Genomic DNA, 21,132 nt, shown 5'->3' with positions numbered 1-21,132 from the left:
ATTGCACACCATTTGAGGCTGAGATATCTCTTGAAAATTAGAGACACAACTGGGAAATTTGGACGAAAAGTCCAAGCAGTAGAGAAAGTTTGGGTGGAGTCTTGTGTTTCTTTTTGCACCAAACATTGCAATAGCTACTTTCTTCCAGGCTTTTATCCTGACCTTAAACACTGGAGTTGAGTGTTTATTGATAGAGTGTTTATTGTGGAGCATGTGTGAGTATCTTAACCTGATATGTCATTCATTGATTGGATCATTAATGGTATTTCACACTGGCAAAAGAGAAATTCCTCACTGCTGAGAAGCTTGAGCTGCAAATCTGATGGAGGGGTCATGTGAGCTGCAGTCTGAAGAAAGTTGGCTGTTCTTAGTTCAGTTTGATCCTGTACTTAATCAAAGGGAACAGGATACAATTATATTCAAGGATTCTCAGCCATGGTGTCTTGGATTCTCCTTGGGTCTGTGAAAAGGTGGAAGATCATGGCAAAAGAGGTTGTAGACAAATGCTGCTAATCTAATGGGGAGCAGAAGCAGAAAGAGGCAGAAGAAAGGAAAAGGAAAAGAGCAGTAGGAAATGATAGAGAGGAAGAAGGATAGGGGGAGGCAGGATAGATAAAAAGGAAAACAAGAGAGAGAGAATGGAAGGAAAGATAAACCTTAGTTACATAGTATGTCAGACTTTTAAATCTGAGCTTAATTCTGTGGTGATAGATTAAGAATTGATTTGCTGTATGTTGAATGTGTTTTGCATAACAAGAGGGGCAAATGAGCAGCCTAACATAAGAAATGACTCTCAAGCAAGACTTCCTGGCATTTACATGTTTGTAACGCTTCAACTCTGCCTCTCTTAATCCAGATGGTCTGTGATCTGCATTAACTGAGCCTTGTGTTGCTTCTGGCCCTTTGCCCACTTATGATTCTGTAGTCCTAGAAAGAAACAACAACATAAGAACTATAAATATGCTGTGAGTAAGCATCATAAATCATCATATCCCAGAGACACAGTGTCCAACAGACAGCTAGAAGCAGGCAGAAATTCTCTGCTATGCTTCTAGACAACAGCCTGAATATTTTCAATGAACTAATGAGTCACTGAATATGAAACCAAATCTCCCTATTCTAGTTGACATATAGCCACTCTTCAACCATTCAAATAATTCTAGCTGAGTTGTTGGACAAGTAGATTAAGTAAAAGTAAGATGTGGCAGTATAGCATTGTGATAGCATTTCAATATGTCTGAACTGCAGAAGCCACAGAAGAATCTATGGTAGACTTTGGGTTTGGTAAGCCTTAGAAATAGTTTTCTACTAAGAATCTTGTACTTGTTAGCTCTATATGAAAACTTGTATTTAGATCATCTATGACTCTCTGCAGCTTTTAATTGTCTATCTTTCTCTTCTTCAACATAGGTTAGAATTCACTTCATCATCATATGAATGTAAGCTGTATGTTCTATGGAATTTAAAATCATGATATGAGTGCATTGCTACTACAACTAGATATTTTATAATTAGAATATCAACTACTGTATCTACATGATGGTCCATCAGATCCAGGACCAGAAATCAGAATTTACAAAGAATTGTGGAAGATTCTACTCTATAACAGATATAACCACTTCTAGAGATACCATAAAATCTATTATATTTTTCAACATACAAATACATATACATTTAGAATAATTCTCACTAGCATTTTACAGTATTAATGACAAATATCAATGTAGCAGCAATTATATAGCAGTAATAATAGTTTCTAATATTGATGTTAATATGATTCATAAGAGCAATTTCATAAAAACTAATTAGGTATTGACTTACAATTACAAAACATAAAGCCTAGTGATAGTATGAAAATGATATATTTTCTAAACAAATAATTATAATGCATTAGAAGATACTTTAATTTAAACGAACCATGTAGAAGAAAAATAATTTTTCAGGAATGTTAAAAAGTTAAAGGATGAGAGGGATGCTTGGTGTTTAAAGTAATACATGGGAAACTAGAGACCAAAGTTCAACAAATTACTAAACTTGAACACAGAAGAAAAATAATAGTGTTTTCATATTGTGCAAAGTCTATTCTTTAGGTATTTTGCTAGCATAGAATTATGCATATTTGAAATGTTAAAAATTTTGTGAAAGGCCTAGGGAAGAATGTCATTTTTTTTTGTTTTTATTCACTTATGGGTATATGCTTATGTAGATAAAGATGCTTATCGTCATATAGATATTATTATCGGTTCACTTCATTAATCATCTAATTTTTCTCAATGTTTCACATTTTCATATTATCCTCCCTACCTACTTCTTTGCCTGGTAAATTCATTTGACCTACCAGAAGCTTGACACGGTAGTTATTCTGTAATACCAATTTGACAAGGTTAAGCATCACCCAGGACACCCACCTCTAGGAACACCTATGAGAGTATTTCCAGAACTGAGAAGGGAAGCCCCACCCTGAATATGGCAGTATCATCTAATTTGAATAAAACATGAACATGTGAGAACAGAAGGTTTTTGCCCCTTTCTGCTTCCTGATTGAATGTGATCAGAGGCTCCTCATGCTCCTGCTCCCACGTCTGGAGCTTCCTTCATCTCTGCAGGTCACTTCCTTTGTGAGACATGCCATGCCTTTAAACCATGAGCCAAATAAGTCCTTCCTTCATTGAGTCACTTTGTTAGGAATTTTGTCACAAGTAAAAGGAAAAATAACTAATACATTTGGTAAAGTACATGTGATTCCAGGTTTTCTTTTCATCTTCCTATCATAAGAGCATCCTGAGAGGGCTAAAGGCCATTACTCTATTGACTGGCTGAAGCACCACAGGACATCACTTCAGATAAATAATTTCAGAGCAGCTGCTTGATAAAATTGACCAAATTTCAGAAAAATGACTGGATATGTGTACACAGTATAAGTTGAATATAGCTCATGCCACTGGAGTTTTCTATTTCACATGCAAGATCATGCTTAAAGGAAGTCTTGTTACTGTATCCTCTTCTATATTTTTTTTTAGCTGTTTGGCTGTGACAACACATTAAATGGCCCAAAGGAGTGGTTTTCCAGAAAATAAGTAGGAGGAGAGCATGTAAGAGAGGAAATAATGGAAAGGAAAGCCAGGTAAATTCAAGAAAAGAGGCCTGGGTTAGTGAGTCACGTTATGTCTTGTGAGACAGATTTATAAATAAATTATTTTAATTTAATAATTTATTTTAGCTGTAACGTCCATTTTTTCAAACAATATGTTAGCTTTTTAGAATGTTAACTTCTTAGGGACTCTACTTTTCTATGAAAACTTAAAGCTTAATAGAAACCAAAGCTTTAAGTAGAATTTTATTGCTCCCTTAGAAACTCTTTGTAACAGAAAAATCAAATGTAGAATAACAGATTATTTACAGAAGTTCTTGGAGGCAACACAATCTTCAGTGGGATGTTCTGCATGTCAAATACGTTGCTCTGATCACTTAATAAATAAACTTTGAGTGGCCAGTAGCCAGGCAGGAAGTATAGTCAGGAAAAAGAGAAGAGAATTCTGGGAAGTGGAAGGCTGAGGTGGAGAGACACTGCCAGACACTGCCATGACAAGCAAGATGTAAGGTACTGGTAAGACACTGGCTACTTATAGATGAAAAGAAATGGATTCTGACAGGTGTAAGGTGGTATCTCAGAGTTGTTTTGATGTGCATTTCCCAGATAATTAGAGATGTTGAGCATTCCTTAAAAGTCTTTCAGCCATTTGAAATTCCCCTATTGAGAATTCTCTGTTTCGTTCTATAGCCCAATTCTTAACTGGACTTTTGGACATTTTGATGTCTAATTTCTTGAGTTCTTTATATATTCTGGATATCAGAGCTCTGTCAGATGTGGGGTTGGTGAAGAACTTTTCCTATTCTGTAGGCTGTCGCTTTGTCTTGTTGCCCGTGTCCTTTGCTCTACAAAACTTCTCAGTTTCAACAGGTCCCATTGATTGCTTCTCTCAGTGTCTGTGCTACTGGTATTATATTTAGAAAGTGATCTCCTGTGCCAATTCGTTCAAGACTACTTCCTACTTTCTCTTCTATCAGTTTCAGAGTAACTGGATTTATGTTGAGGTCCTTGATCCACTTGGACTTAAGTTTTGTGCATGGTGACATATATGGATCTATTTGCAGCCTTCTATACATTGACATCCAGTTATGCCAGCATCATTTGTTGAAGATGCTTTCTTTTTTCCATTGTACATTTTGGGCTTCTTTGTCAAAAATTATATGTTCATAGGTGTGTGGGTTAATGTCAGGGTCTTCAATTTGATTCCGTTGGTCCACATGTCGGTTTTTATGCCAGTAGCAAGCTGTTTTTTATTACTGTAGCTCTATAGTAGAGTTTGAGGTTGGGGATCGTTATGCATCCAGAGGTTGTTTTATTGTACAGGATTCTTTTGGTTATCCTGGGTTTTTTTGTTGTTGTTGTTGTTGTTTTTCCATATGAAGTTGAGTATTATTCTTTCCAGGTCTGTGAGGAATTGTGTTGGTAATTTGATGGGGATTGTGTTGAATCTGTAGATTGCTTTTGGTAACATTGCCATTTTTACTATGTTAAACCTGTCTATCCATGAGCATGAGAGATCTTTCCATTTTCTGACATCTTCTTCAATTTCTTTTTTCAGGGACCTACACCTATCAGAATGGCTAAGATCAAAACACAGAAGACAGCTTATGTTGGAGAGGATGTGGAGCAAGGGGAGCTCTCCTCCACTTCTGGTGGGAATGCAAGCTTGTACAGCCACTTTGGAAATCAATATGGCATTTCCTTAGAAAACTGGGAAACCATCTCCCCCAAGACCAAGCTATAGCACTCTTGGGCATGTACTCAAGGAATGCTCAATCATATCGCAAGGGCATTTGTTCAGCTATGTTCATATCAGCATTGTTTGTAATAGCCAGAACCTGGAAACAACCTAGATGCCCTTCAACTGAAGAATGGTTACAGAAAATATGGTACATATACACAATGGAGTACTACTCAGCAGAGAAAAACAATGACCTCATGCGGTTTGCAGGCAAATGGATGGATCTAGAAAAAATCATCCTGAGTGAGGTAACCCAGACTCAGAAGGACAAACACGGTATTTACTCACTCATAGGAGGAAACTAGATGTAAAACAAAGATGACTAGACTGCTACACAACTCCAGGGAGGCTACCTAGAAAACGGGACCCTAGGAAAGACACAGGGATCGCCCAATGACAGAGAAATGGTTGTGATCTACATGAACAACCTGGATGACAGTGGGAGTAATGAAGGGCAAGGTTTGAGGGAAAGAAAGCTTAGGGGAGCAGAAGATCCCAGCTGGATCAAGAACAGAAAGAACAAGTAATAACAGATCATGATAAATGATGACCACATGAGAACAGGAATAGGCACAGTGCTGGAGATGTCCCCAGAAATCCAATTATTTCAATGATACATCCTTTGTAGACTGCTGGCAATGGTCAAGAGAAAGCCTGATCTGACCTAGTCTGGGGATCAGATGGCCAAACACCCTAATTGCCATGCTGAAACTCTCATCCAATAACTGATGGAAGTGGATGCAGAGATCCTCGGCCAGGCCCTAGGTGGACCTCCAGGAGTCCAATTGTCAAGAAAGAGGAGGGACTGTAAGAGTGTGAATTGTTGAGAGCAAGACTGGAAAAGCACAGGGACAAATAGCCAAATGAATGGAAGCACATGAATTACGAACAAGGGGCTGTGGAGCCCCCAACTGGATCAGGCCCTCTGGATAAGTGAGACAATTGAATAGCTTGAACTGTTTGGGAGGCACTCAGGCTGTGGGACCCAGACCTGTGCTTAGTGCATGAGCTGGCTGTTTGGAACCTTCGGTTTACACAGGGACACTTTGCTCAGCCTGGAAGGAGGGGACTGGAACTGCCTGTAGTGAATCCACCAGGTTGAATTGAATCCCCAGGGGAGTCTTGGCCCTGGAGGAGATGGGAATGGAAGGGAGGGGCTGAGGGGAAGTTGGGGTCGGTGGCAGGAGGGTGGAGGACAGGGGAACCCATGGTTGATGTGTAAAATTAAAACACAAATATAATAAATAAATAAATGATAAAAAGAACAAATGGATTAATTTAAGATATAAGAACAGTTAGCAAGAAGCCTGAGCCATTTGGCCAAACAGTTTTGGTAATACAATTCTCTGTGTGTTTACTTGGTTGTGTCTGAGTGGCTGTGGGACAAGCGGGTGAGAGATATGTCCTGACTGTGGGCCAAGCAGGACCAGAAACACTCTAGCTGCATTTCAGTGAATATTTTAAATCATAGTTGGAATTTCTCAAACCTCATACTATCACAGTTGATTTCTATTTAGACATTGAATGGAAAGTGAACTTTAAGTAGTTCTAAACTGTTTATCCTTTATGCTGAAGATAAAGAAGTTCAGAAAAATAACATATAAATTATTATTATATCAATATCTCAAAGTAAATATTATAGATTGTTAAAATGTTATTCTTAAACCAAGAAAACCTTATTAGTGTAGTCTCAACAAATATATCAATAAGCATATGGAAAAACTGATGATTATTTGAGTTATACATGATGATTCAATGTAGAGACTCTACACATAAGCATATGTGGCTATGAAGTAATGAAAATGGAATATTTCTTTTAAGCAATAGAAGAAAGACAATTGAAGTTTTGTCAGAACAAAAAATATGTAATTAAGAAAATATAACAAGATTACAATAATAGTCCAGAAGTATGACACTTTGAAAATTATGCTAAAAGACCTTATAATTTGGATAGTTACTATTAAATGGAGTCTCTACTTTGATGGAAAATAACTTTCCTTCTAATGCAGTTGAACCCCTAGCATGTGGTCAGAGATGCAGTAATCACAGATGGAAACATCACTCATAAAAAGCAATTGTTTTAGTTGTCTAAAAAAGGATTCTTCTGTTATGAGCACAAGGTTACCTCCCCCCCCCCGAAAAGAAAAAAAAAAAACACAAGAGACTGGTTTCAAGCATGAATTTGTAGCATGTTTTGCTATGAAAAATTTTAACAATTATTTAACAAATATTTAACAATGTATGTGTCTCTTATGAGAATAAATGTATTGGAGAAAAAACATATTGGTAGTTAATGAAAATCAGTGAAAACTTCTAACATTATCACTGAGATTTATAACCAGTATTAATGATAAAATGTGAATCCATCTAATGCTTTCTGTTGATATTTTACCTCCTGGACATTAACATTTTCTTAGAATCATGATAGAAACAGATGTAGAGACCCACAGTAAAACATTAAGCAAAGCTCAGGGAATCCAGCTGAGGAAAGGGAGGAAGGACTGTAGGAGGCAGAGCAGTCAAGGACATCACAAGAAAAAGCACAGAGACAGCTAACCTGGCTGATAGGAACTCACAGAATCTGAACCAACAACCATGGTCCCTACCTGGGACTGACATAGGCCCTCTACATATATGTGACAGTTGTATAGCTTGGTCTACTTGTGGAACTCCTAACAATGGCAGCAGGGGCTCTCCCTAATGCTTTGGCTGGCTCTTGGGAAACTATTCCCCATACTGGATTGCCTTGTGCATCCTTAATACGAGGGGAGGTACTTAGTCTTACAGCAACTTAATATGCCATGCTTTCTTGATACCCATGGAAGGTCTGCCCATTTCTGAACAGAAACACAAGAGGAGTGAATAGGGATGATGTCAAAAGAGGAGGTAGGTTGAGAGGGAATTGGAGGAGAGGAAAGAGGAGAAACTGTGGTCAGGATGTAAAAACAAATCTTGAAAGTTTTCTCTAAACATGGCAGGCATATCAGCATCTTTATTCAATGTTTTAAAATATTTACTCTATATTTTCAATTTATTATTCTATATTTGTTTTTGATATAAAGCTTGATATTGTGGTTTACGGATACAATGTGTCTTCAAATAGTCAATGTATCAATGCCTGCAAATGTTTAGGATTAAACCCTTTACTAACTTCAATATTCACTGTGCTATACAGTGGATATGCATCCCAAGTGAAACTCTCCTGCTGGAGACTGTTGTATCTGACACACATACTCTTCCCACTCATATCAGCCCCTCCTTGCATGTCTGCTCCTATGATCTTTGAGTTCTGCTTGTAAATGGGGCTGCCTGTGCCTAGTTATTTCACATATGGTAGTGTTCTCCAATTTGATATATTCTGGGGCAAATAACAGGAAAAGGCCTCTCCAGCCCACTAATATTCCAGTATGTACTTGTGCCACATTTTCTGATCCATTCCTCCATTGCTGGGCATCTGAGTTAATTTCACAACTACTATTGTCGGTAGCATTACAGTAGATAGGCAGTGGGGACAATTCTCTGGTGAACTGACTTCAAAACCCTTTGATGAGACAAGAAGGAGGATTGCATGGCTATATGTAATCCTATTACCAGTCGTTTGAGAAGCCTTCATACATGTATCAATAGTGATTGTACTAATACGTATTTTATTTGTAATTAAAAAAGATTTTCTTTTAGCCACAATTATTTTTACAGTGTGAACATTGTAGTATAATGTGTTCCAGATAATGTTTTTTTACACCAATTCAGCCCATGTGGAACAGTTTAGTATAGAAGAGGACAAAGTGAGTATTTATCATTTATTCTGCATTGTGGCATTGTTCAAGCAGCCATTTATCCTTGTTCTTTGCTACATTTCTGCAAAGGCTAATTAAAAGATAATGAGAAAAAAAAGAATGTCCTTGCTTTGGTGGAATATTGCTTTGCTGAAGCTTTGAAATTCAGTTTGGAATACCATTTATAGAGAAACTTTAAATGTGGCATAGGCTTTCAGCACATAGTTTTCTTTCATGAGAATAATCATAGTTTTTAAAGACATAAGCATTTTCTAAAAACTTAAACCAATTTAGGCATCCCAGAGAGTTATCTCCTACACCAAGATGGTCTTATTCATTCTGCATGGTCATGTAGTTCATTTGATACAATTAGGGGAAATTGATTCATATATTTTTCTTAACCAAAGATCACCCATTACTCTGTTTTTTAAACTCTTTAATTAATTTTGACATAATGTCCATCTCCATTCCTGAATCCCACACCAGATGCCATATTAAATTTGTGACATCTCCTTAGACTCCTCTCAGCTGTGACAGTTTCTCAGATTTTCCTTGTTGTTTATGGACTTGACAGTTTTGAAGACAACATGACAGGAATTTTGTAGGTATTTTAGAGACTTGCCACTGCTGATATTAAGTTTGATCACTTTACAGTAGAAATGCTTGTCAGATTTTCCTCCACAGAGTTTCTCTGGCTTCCATTTTTTTCTTGTTTATACTCTTCACATTTGGAAAGGGTTGTCTGCATACTCTACACTCAGGAAATAAGAGGTTATGCATCAGATCCTTTGGGGAGGTGCTTAAGCAATAATACATAATTCAAAATTGCTTAGAATGAATTTATAATTTCTTACACATTTATTTAGTTAGCAACAATCTATTGACACCAGCATGGATTCATGGATATTTATTCATAGCACAGGCAAGAAGTTAATGCTACTTTGAACAGTGATTGCTTAAACTGGCCATTTGTTTCTTGCTCCTTCAATTGGTGTCTGGATCCTCCATTAGTATTTGTCTTATTACTCTCTTCACCTGGTACAAAGTGCTCCACTCATTTGTTTAATTTCTAGTCCAATCCTAGAATTGTCCATTTCTACAATATGTCATGTTTCCTTCTTCTGGTATACGGCTAGAGCAACCAGAATTTTTTACTAGTATGCTCACTGCTATTATAGTATTATTACACTAAGCAGCTCTACTATGACAATGCAAAGCAAAGTTAAATATGAGTTTATTCCATTGTCCCTAAGTCTTACAGCAGATGTTTCATCTCTTTCACTTCTGTAGCTGCGAACTCTCTCACAATCAAAAGAAACCCAGTTCCCACCACTTATCATCCATCTTCTTCACTGTTGAATTTATTTTTAGCAATATCCAAATTGCTAACCTGCATTCCTATGGAAAAGAGCACTATCAAGTGAAGCGTAATGCTGCGGTGCACTTGTGGACTTTCTCTAAGTTTTAAGGAATACGCTTACTTCTAAGGTTACTAAGGTCAGCACTCCCATATGTTTATAACCACCTATGCTTTCTTGTCAATGCTCGCACTTGTTCCAAGTACCTTCAGTGCTCCAAATGTTTTAAAATCTTGTATATATCCATACTCAGTCTTTGTGCTCCATTGTCCTTGGGCTTTTATATTCTCATATTATGTGTCCAATTTAACCATAACGTATTGTTTTGAACCCTTAAAATATCACCCATACTTTAGCTGACAAATATTCTCTTCACTTCTACACCTCTAGAAACTATTAATGTATTTTTTCAGTGTTACCATTTCTCCATTTCAGAAAAATCATGTAGGTTAAACAATATGTTATATAGTCTCTAAAAGCTTCAGTTGTTCACCTACCAATATGCATTTAAAATTCATACATGACTTTTTGTGAGGCTCATTAAGCTTTCCTACCAATTGACATGTGATTGTATGGGTATATCAGGCTCATTCCATAAAGATACTGTTGTGATCTTCCTTGTTAACTGTTTTTGTGCTTGTTTTCAATATGATACTTGTTTGAAATTTTTTCTGTGATTCTTTTTTTTTTCTGGCATTATTGTTTTTCATATACTACTAGCTGTTAATTTACTAAAATCTGTCTTATCAGTTTTCAGTCACATGTTGTCTTATAGAAACAAATTTAAAAACTCATCTGTCCTTAAGGCCAGTTCCTTTCTTCATTTAGAAATCCATAAAAAATGTGAAATAGATTTAATGAAAAAATTATCTATTTTACAATAATTTTAATGAAAATTACATTTGTTTCTAGGTAAATTTTGTTTCTTTTATTCACACTGTTTCATCACAGCAACAGTAACTAAGACACTATTTAACCATTTCTTTTCGTTACAAGACATTGAAAACTTCACTATCTTGTCACCATTTAATGCATAATATTTATATAGATTATTAATTTCTTCTTACATGAATCTAGATAGCTAATCTTTCAAAGAAAGAGTTAACTTTATCAAAGCAATCAAACTATTGACTAGAATGATTTATGCAATTTCCACATTGCCCAGTTAATGTCATCGTTCTTGTCTAATTGATGTTTATAATCTACTGGATGACAACAGTGTTGATAACTGCTTATGTGTGGTTTGATGATAAATGTCTTCTTGATTTGCAGAGTTAGTTAATCCTAATTTTTAAAACATCTGCTTTTGTTCGTTGGACAGTTATATGGTTTTCCATACGCCCTCTCTCCCAAGAGAACTGTTTATTTCTTTTTTTTAAATGTCACTATACTTATTTACAGTATGTGTGTGCTCACACAGGTACACACACATATGTTCACAGTGCAAGAGTGGAGGTCAAAGGATAATTTGCAGGATCAATTCTCTCCTTCCATCTCAGAAGGTCATTGGGTCTAACTCGGGTCATTAGATCCACTGAGTATTATGTTGCTAGACGAAGCAGTCTTTAAACCCTAGTTGTTCTGATTATATTAATGTTTTCTTAAAGGCTGTATGTTGTTTCATCTAGGAGAGCATCAGTAAGGCTTCTGATGGTGAGTTAGGTGTAAATCCCATTGTATTTCCACCACCACCACCACCACCAAAATAAAAAAAAAACAACAACAAACAAAAAAAAAAAAACAAAAACAAAAAAATAGAATACACAATGTTTTATTAATTTTAAGTTTTAAATGCTATTGAGAAAGAATGACAGCTACAGAGAGACACTGGATAATATAAAAACTGTTAAATTAAATCAGCCTGTATATATTAAAGATATGTTGATCTCAGAATGGAAACCAGGATATGTGTTACACTGGGGAAGTGGTTTTGCTTTTGTTTCCACAGGACAAGAAAAGCAATAAATACCATCAAACATAATAAAAATTAGATTCAAACAGGAGAAATATCTTGATTAGAAGAGGCAGTAGTTCATTAAGCAGTGTGACTATTCAATCTAAACTGACATATAAGACAAACAAATTTCTTTAATTTGGTCAGATATAACATGGTCCTGTAGCTGCTTATATAATAATCACTCAGAGACTTATATTAATTACAAACTGTATGGCCTATAGCTTCATCTTCTGGCTAGCTAATGGCATTACCAGTCTGCTTGCACCTTATTGCTCCTTTGGCAGCAGCTGGCATCTCTCCCGACTCTGCCTTTCTTCTCTCTGTATCTGTGCTTGGATTTCCTGCCTGGCTGTAAGCTTTCTTGTCACATGCTTTCTTTCTTTATTGCCCAGTGGAAGCCATACATGATCACTGCATTCAGAAAGACATCCCATAGAACCTCCCCCTTTCTGACTAATCAAAAAGGAAGGTTTTAACTTTAACATAGTAAATTATATATAACAAAACAGTTATCAAGCAAGAGCTACAGTTAAAATATCTAGTCTACATATATTTGGTAAAATTAAAAAAAAACTATAATCTATCCTATTTTGTGAGTCTAAACTCTTATGTATCTAATTTATCATCTATCATGACTAAGGAAAACTATAATTATAACTATCCAGTCTTCAACTCCATCAAAGACCCCAGAAGGATATAATGTTACCTGAATAAGCAAGAAGTGTATTGTAAGCAACTTCCAGAATTCTAGAAATGACAGAGACATCTGGCTGCCTGGACAGTCATCCAAAGTTGGGGCATCTATGTTCAGTCTAAAGGGCTAGAGTCTATGGCAAAGCTTCCAGTGAAGCAGGAAATTTTAAGGACCATTCTGCCCATTCTGACAAAGTTCTTCAGTCATTTCATCCTGTAGAGTATTTGGCAATTTCTTCTGCAAAGCAGGAACTGAAGGACCATCTCACTTTTCAAAGTTCAGGTCACCTTTCTCTGGGTCCTGCATGTCCACTTTATTCAGCAGTCTGTCAAGCAGTGCAAGGGCACTTTTTTGCCCAGTGACTAACTTTTGCCATAGAAAACAAACACCAAAATGAGTTTCTTCCATGCCCTTCATCTTCTTTGAAGTAGCTGGTGCTGCCAGAAACAGACATGTCTCAAATACCCAGAAAATTCTAAATTCTTACAACATTTTAAATGTCATATTCTGTAGGTCTTTGAAGTGTTTGAAGATTACCTACCTAATTGAAATATTTTTAAATACCTAGAAAACTTAACTAACATGAATATAAGTTTGATTATCATAAATGACTAATTATTAATCTGAATTTCTTAAAGATACATTATAATTTTAAATGAGCTACATAAACATAATACCTTAAATAAGAGTAGAAATATACATACAGTATAACAAAATTGAATTTAAATTTGTATTAATAAACCAAAATCCATACTAATGTAAAGTATTTTGAGATTAACAGTTGTTTTTTAGATTAAAGTAGATTCACTAATTTACCTTTTTTTCTCATCATTTCTATATCCTATCCCTCCTTTTTCTTTTAGAAAGAGCTTGACTATGACCAATAACAATGTGTAACCAATCCCCTAAATAAAGACAAACATTAATAATTCATTTTCAGGGGTGATGTGGGTGTAGTCTCCTAGACTACTCCATGCTGATTAGGGGTACTGTTAATCTTGTGGGAATCCTGAGAAAATTCAAGATAATGGTCAAGTCCTGGAAAGACTGACTATAATCTTTGCTAATAGATACCATCTATCAAGGTTCAGGAGGTCTTGCTTGATCAAATTTGATACATGTTAACCTGAAACAAATTTATAGTCTCTTGTTTCCTGTGGAAACAAAAGCAGAGCCTCCTTTCAAAAGACCCAAATTTTGAAATCAGGAAATATATATATATATATATATATGGTTTAACTCAGTAGCCTTTACAATTAAATGTCTCTCTCCAGTTAAAAATCCAAAAGACAACATAATCCAGACACTCTGTGTAATTTCTTTTTAAGAATTTATTTTATTTTTATGACTATAACCTTTCTCTTTTCTCTCTCACCTATGTATCTTTTACATATATGGTAAACCATGGTCTGTACTAGAAAAAGCTAAATCCACCACACACCATGCTACTCAGCTTATTGTGGCAGGAATCCACCATGCTGTGCTCAAATCAAGCTCGAATGCCAGAGTGTCTCTGTACAGTAGCATCTCTGTACAGTGGCCCCCACGAGACATACAAATTAGGAAGTTGCTCCTAGTGACATTTGTAATCTCTTCTTTCAGTTTGTCAAATACAAATGGATTGGATATTGTTATCATAATTCTTTTTAGTTATTTATTATTTTTTACAAAGCTCAAGTGTTTATTAAGAATTAAAAATACTGTAAATAGGCCATACAGTTCACTTCACAGTAAACTAACAAACCTTGTTTTTCTTTTCAGCATTTTGTTTTTTTTAAATTTTTTCTTTCCTACTTTTTTCGGGGGTGGGGTGAGTGTGGAGGGCGAGGCAGCCATTAAAGACAGCACAGCTCAGAGGGCAAGGGGACAGCAAGAACAGTTACAGAAATGCAACACACGTGATCCTCACTGACAGACGGGGCCAGGCGACAGGAGACCTCTTCAGAAATACTCTGATAAAAGAAAAAGAGCTGGTCCACATCTGCCAGGGAGATGCCCACATCCTTTGTGGAAAGTACAGCTCCGAGGTCCTCACTACACAAAGGTCTCCCCTCTAGGATTCCAAACTTACTCGGTGACCCCTCCCCTAATGTGGCGGCACAGGTGGGTCACCTGGACAGAAGGGCACCTCCAGGTGCGGTTTTCACATTCAGAGCCTTCTGAATTTTTTACAGTTGCCTTGGATATCACTAGACTCAGGAACAGAAAGGGACCCTGCCTCTGAAAGTGACCCTCAAACAGAAGGCTCTGGGGGTTTTCTTTTCCTCCCATTCAGAGCTCACATCTATGAGTTTTTAGCAGTTCTAAGTGGAAGACAAAAGACATAAAAACTCGGGCCAAGGTATTTTTAAAAAAAAGTAAAATTAATTTTCCTTAAAGACAATTAAAAGTGCCCTTCCCCCACTGCTGTTGCTGTGTTTTAGCATAAATCTGTCAACCAGACAGTTTTTTTTGTTTTTGGTTTTTGGTTTTTTAAGGTTAATCTGCTCCCTGTTAATCCCTTGTTAAAGCCATTGTCAGCTCCCTGGCAACAGACACATCTGTTCAAAAAGCCACCTTTTCTGCACATGGCTGGGCCTTCAGGAACCCAAACCAAAAAAGAAACAGGATTTCAGAATGTGTGTATAATATGTGTGGTAATAACGGCAAATAAATTAACCAGGCACAGAACACCACGCGGTCATGCTCAGATGGTGTCTCCTGCTTTTCCTCAGGGAATGGGTAAGAGGCTGGTGGGAGGACATCTGGAAGGAAAGAGTGATTTTGTTTTGTTTTTTGGTCGTAAGAAAATGGACTATAAACGTGTGCCCCGCACAAGCAATTCATTTAGGTATTTTCATGGATCTTTTCAACTTTCACAGACAACCTATCCAGATCATTCCTCAGGTCATTCAGCAAGCACTTGGCTGACTCCAGGTAGTTTTCATTTGTTTCGATCTTGACAGAGTAGGCGACCAAGATGTCCATGGAAGCCCTGAGCATTTCAAGTCTGACTCCGCTTGGCTCACGGAGGATTTCAGGTTGTCTAGAGAGGAGAATCTATTCAGGAAGTCTTGGGGAGGCAGGCCCTGGCTGAGCATCTGTGCACCTGTTCCTATAGCGACCCCACCATGCTGGGGAGTTCACCCACACTATGCTGCCGCTCCTTCACTTCACTGGCCAATGTCAGCAGGACCCCCTTCCCCTCAGGCTCCTCACTGTACTGGCCAGATCGGAGAAGGACCCCAGGCTTTCCAGGTGCTCTTGTAGCATAGCCAGACATTGCTCATACTCCTTCCTGTCTCTTAGACAGGAGCAACTCCAGGCTGTCCTTATAGCGAGCAGAGGCCACCTGCATGGAGTAGACCCCATCCTCCAGATTCTAGAACCTGTCACGGAGGCCCTCAATCTGCTGCTGGAGTTCATCTGAGGCTTTGGAGTCTTTGAAGACGATGGCCTCCTCTGTCCCATGGGCCTTGGCCTTCAGCTGCTGCAGCTCTTCTTGCAGTCTCCTGATGTCCTCTGGCAGGCAAGAGGAAGACCACCCAAAAGTCAGCTTTCGATTACAAATTGCTCAGGATAATTTCAAAGTGACTAGCTGGGATGGTCCAGCCTCACAGACTACTCAAGACCAGACTTGAGATAAGCCCAGCACTTACAATTACAACACAGACTGCACAACAAATGGTAGAGCTAGCTTTCCCAAGACTAAATAGTTATCCCAATTTTCTCTGGGGGCACCAAAGGTGCTGTCACTCAGGAAAAAAAGCTGAATAAAGGCGATTAGATTCATAGATCTCATTTTGAATGAAAAAGGAAGGATATGGGAATAATAGGATAAAAGGCTAATTACTGAATCTACTTTTAAATCAGAAAAGCAACTAACATTCTTAAATATTTTCATTTCATTGGTATGGATTTTTGTACACTGTTATAAATTTTAGGTTATTTTTTACTATACTGTGTATATGCTTGTACCCTTTTTAAAGATTTTTTGTGTATTGATACAAATTTAAAGCTATTTTTGAATATACTCTGCATAATTTCTACTCTTGTTTAAGGTATTATCCCTATGCAGCTCATTTAACAATGTAATGTAAATTTCTAGTATTTAAATTTATTATTAAAACAATTATTTAAGTTAACAAGAAATGCAGGTTAATTGTTAGTCACCTATTTTAATCAAAATTGTTATGTATGTTTTCAAGATCAAACATATATTTTCAATAGACAGATGATCTTCAAACACTTCAAAGATCTATAGAATATGACATTTAAAATGTTTTAATAGTATAATGCTTTTTATGACAATGAGACAAGTCTGCTCCTGGCAGCATCAATCTACTTCAGAGAAGATGATGGGCATAAAGAAACATCCTATGAAGTTTTGTTTCTTTGTGGCAAAAGTCAGCAACTGGGCAAGAAATTGCCTCAATTGCTGACAGTATGCCGTCTTGATTGGACAAACAGGACACAGAAGAAGGAGACTGTTGAATATTTCAGAGGCGAGGCAGGATAGTTCTTCAAAATTCCTGCTTCACAAAAAAAAAAAAAAAAAGTCTATTGGATATTCTAGGTCTGTAGGCCAAAGATGGATGTGTCAACATTATAGAGGAACCTTGGGTGACTGTCCAGGCAGCCAGCTGTTTCTCTCATTTCTTAGTTTTGGAAGATGTTCCTTCTGCAGTTCCTCTTTACTCAGATAATATTATATCCTTGTCAAATCTCTAATGGAGTTGAAGATAAGATAACTATAGTTGTTGAAGATTAGATAACTATAGTTGTTTTCTGTGTTACCAAAATTCAGGAAAGAAACTCACAAATAGGTGTAAAGTTAATGAGGTTGAGAGACAGAAATATAGTTTTGGGTTGATAATGAAAATTAGGTACAAAACTTGGGACTCACCAAGATAGAATATATAATGGGATATTTTCTCTGAGTTTGCCAAATGTAAGTGGACTGGACATTGTTAATGTAATGTTTACCTGTATATATTTGTATAAAGTTATTATAATTATTGTATATAGATTTACAATATTAGTCAAAACCTTCCTTTTTTTGTTTAGATAAAAAGGGGGACTGGGCGGTGGTAGTGCACACCTTTAATCCCAGCACTTGGGAGGCAGAGGCAGGCAGACCTTTGTGTGTTCCCGGCCAGCCTGGTCTACTGAGCAAGATCCAGGAAAGGCACAAAGATGCACAGAGAAACGCTGTCTCAAAACACACACACACACACACACACACACACACACACACACACACACAAAAAAAAAGGGGGGGGGGATATGTGATAATTTGATTTCATTCTGACAATAAAGCTTGCTTTGATTCACAGGGCAGAGCTAGCCACTAGCTGACCAAAATTAACCATAGAAGTGTTGGAGGACTGTGGACAAATAGGAGACAGGAGTAGATAGGAGAGGCTGAGAGAGGCTCTCATCCCTTTTGGATGGAGGACAGAAGACAGACGGGAGGTCACTGGTGGTTTTTCCACCCTCTGGTTCAAAGTAAGCTTTCGGTCAGAACACAATAAAAATATCACAAAAACACAACAGTATTTACAAGTTGTTTGTTATTGTTTGCCTGGTTTTCATTTTTAGATATGTATCTTACTTTGTAGTCCATGTTGACTTCAAACTCCCACTGTAGCCATGACTGACAAAGAATTCAATGTGTTGGGGTTGGGGATTTGGCTCAGTGGTAGAGCACTTGCCTAACAAACAAAAGGCCCTGGGTTCGGTCCTCAGCTCCGGAAAAAAAAAAAAAAAAAGAATTCAGTGTCCTTGTCTCAGGCTCTCAATATGTGTGTGTGTGTGTGTGTGTGTGTGTGTGTGTGTGTGTGTGTAATATATATATATATATATATATATATATTCTAAAATTTGTCTTTTAAATTCTTTAACTTCCTTCTTTTAGTACCTACAATGTTTTTCTTTCTAAAATCTTTTATGTCTGCTTTAACACCTAAGACTTTCTTTTGACTAATTCTATGCATTTTATGTCTGTCTCTACATCCCTTTACATTTTAAATATCTGAAACTTTATATTTACAGTGTTTTTATATGTAAAATATTTCCACATCAATTTTAACATTTTTGGATAATCCTTTTACATCTGAATAGTTATATAATTCATATTTATACATGAGATGTATTTCTTAGAGTAGTTTGATCTATTACTCAAAAAGGATACTTCATAATCTTTCCACTGCTTTTGTTAGCTCTCTCTTTCATAATATCTTTGCCTTATTTTATTTTAATCAAGTTTCAATCACTTCATCTGCTCTATTTTTACATGCACTGTACATTTATTTTTATTGCTTTTTTTCTGTGTCTTCCCCAGAGTATGTAGTACACATTTTAACTAATTTAAGGTACTTTTAAGTTCCGTGATTTTACTTCACATATGATACATGATACTTAGAATGTTATTACTTGTTTAAAAATTTTTCTATTATTCATTTCTTCCTAAATGCTAAAATTGCATAATAAATCATGACTACTTATTTACAGTAATATTTTAGATTAATTAGCAAAAGAAATACTTATTTTCTCTTTTTTTTTTCTTTTTTCCCCTTTTTTATTTATTTTATTTGTGTTTTATACATCAGCCATGGATTCCCCTGTCCTCCCCACTCCCCCCCACCCCCACCTTCCCCCAGCCCCTCCCCTCCATTCCCATCTCCTCCAGGGCCAAGACTCCCCTAGGGATTCATTTAAACCTGGTGGATTCTGGTGGATTCAGTACAGGCAGCTCCAGTCCCCTCCTTCCAGGCTGAGCAAAGTGTCCCTGTGTAAGCCCAAGGTTCCAAACAGCCAGCTCATGCACTAAGGACAGGTCTCAGTCCCACAGCCTGGATGACTCCCAAACAGTTCAAGCTATTCAATTGTCTCACTTATCCAGATGGCCTGATCCAGTTGGGGGCTCCTCAGCCCCTTGTTCATAATTCATGTGCTTCCATTCATTTGACTATTTGTCCCTGTGCTTTTCCAGTCTGGTTCTCAATAATTCACACTCTTACAGTCCCTCCTCTTTCTCAACAATTGGACTCCTGGATCTCCACCTGGGGCCTGGCTGAGATCTCTGCATCCACTTCCATCAGTTATTGGATGAGAGTTCTAGCACCACCATTAGGGTGTTTGGCCATCTGATCACCAGACCAGGTCATATCAGGCTTTCTCTTGACCATTGCCAGCAGTCTACAGAGGATGTATCATTGACGATTTCTGGGGACCTCTTTAGAACTCTGCCTATTCCTGTTCTCATGTGGTCATCATTTGTCATGGTCTGTTATTCCTTGTTCTCCCTTTCTGTTCTTGATCCAGCTGGGATCTCCTGTTCCCCTAAGCTTTCTTTCCCTCAAACCTTGCCCTTCATTACTCCCACTGTCATCCAGGTTGTTCATGTAGATCTCATCCATTTCTCTGTCATTGGGTGATCCCTGTGTCTTTCGTAGGGTCCCGTTTTCTAGGTAGCCTCCCTGGAGTTGTGTAGCAGTCTAGTCATCTTTGTTTTACATCTAGTATCCTCCTATGAGTGAATACATACCATGTTCACCCTTCTGAGTCTGGGATACCTCACTCAGGATGATTTTTTTCTACCTAGATGCCCTTCAACTGAAGAATGGATAAAGAAAATATGGTACATATACACAATGGAGTACTACTCAGCAGAGAAAAAGAATGACATCATGAGGGGTTTTTTTTCTTTATAATAATTTTAATTTATATTTAAAGTCTTGGGTGTCTGCTCTATGTCATTTTTTGAATGTTTATTTCAAATTTACTGAAAGGTAGTTTTGTTAATATAAATGCCCTCTTTTGTTTTGTTTTCCTTGTTTGGATGGTTTATTATTATCATTTATCTTATTTTGATTTTCTGTGATAGGTTTTTTTCCCTTCTGATTTGAAGGGTGTTCTAACAGAATATGGAATCCTAGGCTGTCATCTCTTGTTTTATTTATCACCCAGTATTTTGCATGTCTTGGTCTACTCCTAGTTCTCTAGAGAACAGTAAGGGCTCTGATTCTCTGGACAAGATGCTCATTTACATAAAACCCTTTCCTGTTGTGTGAAGACCATGTGCTTTATGGTTTGTTTTTTATACATGCCCTTGGGAAGTCAAGAGAGGGGCAGAGCTGTGGCTTTGCATAACAAATCTCCTACTGACAGATGTGCCCTTCCTTTTCTAGATATGAGCTCATTCTTCCCATAGACATACACTTATTTTTTTCAAAGATTTTTCTGTCTTAGATTTTTCAGATGAAAAGTTTATATCTTACTATACCATTTTGTTTTAAAAATGGAACAAATGCCATCACTGTGTGAACCAATTAATCACAGGAAATAGCATAATAAACTTAATGGGCCATCATTTCACTGATGAGGACATGCCATTATGCTATACATTTGAGGAATGCTTTCAAAGCAATTTGGCTTACATTATTTTTAGATTAGATTATTGGTGCAATATTCTTAATCCTTGTATAATTTTACATAGACTTCAAAAAACAATCTTAATATAAATGTGATTTCA

General features: G+C 37.0%; 1 pseudogene; it reads right to left on the bottom strand.

The window, feature by feature from the left end:
- Positions 1-15,443: 15,443 nt before the first annotated feature.
- LOC118592871 lies at positions 15,444-18,222 on the bottom strand (annotated as a pseudogene).
- Between the last annotated feature and the right edge of the window lie 2,910 nt (positions 18,223-21,132).

Source organism: Onychomys torridus, chromosome 11 (genome assembly GCF_903995425.1).
Source record: "Onychomys torridus chromosome 11, mOncTor1.1, whole genome shotgun sequence".
NCBI lineage: Eukaryota > Metazoa > Chordata > Mammalia > Rodentia > Cricetidae > Onychomys > Onychomys torridus.
The sequence above is the reverse complement of the archived record's forward strand: the minus strand, read 5'-3'. Positions and strand labels throughout refer to the sequence as shown.